The following is a 3,766-nucleotide window of genomic DNA, read 5'->3' on the forward strand; positions in this document are numbered from 1 at the left end:
GGCTTGGTGTTTTTTTGTTTGGTTGTGGTTTTTTTTTTTTTTTTTTTTTTTTTTTTTTTTTTTTTTTGTTGGACTGCATGTGACTTGGGAACTGCTGTTGTATAAAGCCCTGATATGCAAGGTGGAATGATCTCAGACTGCAGATTTTGATCACTTTGTTAAAAGTGTTTTGACATCCAACTGTGTGGCTGATGCAAAAGAATGTGCAAGCACTGGGAGCTGCTTGCTGGAGGGAAGCAGATGAGAGCAGGAACTGCTTCTCCTGCTGCATTGGTTAAAACCTGTCACACACACTGTGCAAGGACTGCTCAGCTTTAGGTTACAACACTGTGGCTTAACCCCAGCTAGCAACAAAGAACAACAGAGTTGTTTCTCACTGCACATTCATTCCTGCCCTCCAGAAAACTTGTGGGTTGGGGTAAAAACAGTTTAATAATGGAAACAAAGTAAAATATACTAATATTAATACTAATGCTAATACTATTAGTAATAAAAAGGAGACAGAGGAATAAAACCAAAGACAGACAGCTGATGTCCAGTACAATTGCTCGCCACCCACTGGCCAATGCCCAACCCATCCCACACAGTGCCTGGCTCCTCTTGGCCAACTTCTCCCAGTTTATGCACTGAGCATGAAATCCTGTGGCATGGAATATTTCTTTTGGCAAGATTGGGTCAGCTGGTCTGGCTGTGCTCACTCCTGTCTTCTTGTGCACCTGCCTGCTGGCAGAGCATGGGAAACTGGAAAGTCCTTGACTCAGGGTAAGCCCTGCTTACCTACAACTAAAACATTTCTGTGTTATCAACATATTCTCTTACTAAATAAAAAGCACAGCACGGTACCTGCTGCTTGGAAGAAAATTAACCATAACCCAGCTGAAATCAGGACAGCCATTTCTGGAAAATAATCATGGAAGTTACCAGCCTGTTCAGTCTGCTTTCCAATGTCCAATGTTGATTTTTGGTTGGCAGCAAATAAAATTTCTCTTATTCAATTTCCAGTTCTGGTAATACCAATGGCAACATCTCAGATGGTCTTAGGGATCTACAGAAGGAAAATACCCATCTCCTTCATAAGTAAACACGCCCTGGGGTGGACTGATGGCTGTAGGAATCTAGGTTGCTACTTCCCTGCTAAAAGGAGTATCAAAAATACCTACAGCTTTGTACTTTTTTGTACAAAGTTCCAGCAAACCCTGTAGTAAACCTCCTGGAGGTGTCATTGTCTATTTGTGATTTCATGGTGTGAAGACTTGTTAGTGGGTACACAGCATGAGAAAATTTTATTGATAGTGACATCAGTTGCATAGAAAAAGTGTATAGAAGCTAGGAGACATGAAAAAGAGAGGTTGTGAGCATGTGTGTACCTATGTTTGGATGTTCGAGACTTCTTTTTGCTTTTAATTTATAAACTCTGATTTTAGATATTTATACTTATATATATTATAAAGCAACCAATTTCTCTTCAAATTAGCTAAAATGTGTTCTAAAAGCTTCGAAAACACAACTTAGAGGGTCTTGATGTATGGAGATAAAGTAGACGACATGGGTACTGAAGTGCAAAACATTTGGCAGAGTGGAAGAACAGTGGAAGGTAAAAGGAGAGTTTGGAAACTACAGTGAAATACTGCAGACTTTCTTGATAGGGGCCATCATGTCCTGGAAGAAAAGTACCTATTACTGCTGATGCATTTCCTCCCAAACTGTCTCTCATTAAAGTAAATACTTAGTTGTCTGTCTCCAAAACAGCCACTATCATTTTAAAAATACTTTCCTGTACAAGAAGCTTTTCAGAAAGCAACACCAGGAAGCAGTGATGAAGGCAGTCTAATGATAGACCTGCAACTAAATCTTGCTCTTCAGTAAATGCTTAGTATGGGCAAAAAAAAGAAAAAAATCTGTTGACTATATTTATCTTCTATTTCCTGATATCTGAAGCACAGCTTTCAAAGTCCTCATCTGTTGGACGAATACTTGATTGATCACTGTAAACACCCTTGCACTGTGAAGTTGTAATGCACTTTGCAAACTCACGGTAAACTAACCCTGGGAATGGCAGGGTGCATTTTAGGGTTATGTACCTCCTTCTGTCTTCCCTGAAGAAGAAATTTAATGGCCAAAATTGCTCTAATTGAAAAATGCCTTTATTCAGCTGAAAACTAGCATTAATATGCTGTCATTTGTAGTGGGTAACATGGTATTTTGTGCTCTTGGAGCACTTTTTTCCTCAGTCTGAGATTTCTTATCTCTGTTTTGTGTCATGGTGCAAGAAGTGTCTGAAGTGGACAGCTCCTGCATAGAAATCAGGCTTACCTAGTGTGTCTTTCCCTCTCTTCTTTCAACTCCTGCTTGAGTTCCAGTCTTCTTTTTTTGGTGGGGAAAAAAAAACCCCAAACCATAAAAATTATGTTGGTATATAACTGTAATCCGTAAACCCATATTACATTTTTTCTTTTATTTTTCTTCCATTTTATTAAGTCCTATATGTGCCTAAAATTCAGAGATTACCTCCAGCTATATGAATCACATTAAAATATGGTGCTTTTGCCTTATGGGAGCTTTCAGGTGTTATAGTTCTGCTCCATATGCAAGCATTCACATACAGTGCTCCCTGGTATCGAGTTTCTCTTTCCTTGTCTGACAGGGCAAGGTGACATTTAGCCACTCTACTGCACTTAGTAGTAGTTTCTTAATTGTGTTTGTACATTTTAAAAGTGCTTTGTTGCTGATAGTGCCATAACCCAGATGTACAAATTGATTCCTCAGAGTGAGAGCCATAAAAGTGAGAAGTAGTAGTAATAATAATAATAATAATAATAATAATAATAATAATAATAATAATAATAATAATAATAATAGGATCACATAGAATGTTATGAAAATAATACTTTTCTTCACAAAATAAAACTTCAGTTTCATTTCATTCACTTAATGAAAACAACAGCATGTACTGTCTCTGGAATCAGCAGGAGAACAGAAGCCTTCTCATCCTAGAAGAACACTTCAGTTATGGCCACGGGCTTTATTTGGTATTATACAGTGAAAACCAAAAACTTTTCCATTTAAAACAGTAATTTCCATACTCAAAAACCTTCTACAACACAGGATTTTCCATGTTCATTTTCACAGTGCTTTCAGCTGAGCAATCAATACAAATTTGAACCTTATGTGATAGGACTCAGATCAGGATTCGAGTACGGTGTTTGTGTACTGTGTCCCCAAGTTAATGCTTTTACTACAATGCTATTTTCATCTACTTGAACACCAAATGGTAGCAGCTGCAACTGTACTTGATGTTGAAGCCCAAGAAGCTTGTGGGAGAGGTTTCCAGACCACAACTCTCAAGGCGAAAGGATGAGCTAAGCAAGGAGTTGTTTGGGTTTGGCACAAAATAAGGCTTGTCATAAAATAAGGCAAAAAAGTTGGACATGTATAGGCCTATAGGTTTCTGTAGTACTAAATGGCAGATGGGAAAAACACAGAAAATGTGCTGCTGCTGTAAAAACTTCTGTTAAATTCTACCTATTTAAAGAACAGCTGACCTTTTTCTCCACGGGCTTCGTACTAAGAGTAATTGCTCTATGTGTGACAGAAACCACATTTCTTATTTCACTTTGGTAGATGAATTTTAAACAGAGAATAAAATACAGTTATCACACAGACCTAATGATAACCCCATGAAGATCACAGCTGCAACTCAAATCCCATTAGGATCAGACAAGTAATATGGAGCTCTTTTTATGAACTCACCTGCCTAACTCTTCAT

This window comes from Chamaea fasciata, unplaced genomic scaffold (assembly GCF_029207755.1).
Source record: "Chamaea fasciata isolate MVZ Bird 193981 ecotype frontalis unplaced genomic scaffold, bChaFas1.0.hap1 SCAF_1, whole genome shotgun sequence".
Taxonomy (NCBI): domain Eukaryota; kingdom Metazoa; phylum Chordata; class Aves; order Passeriformes; family Sylviidae; genus Chamaea; species Chamaea fasciata.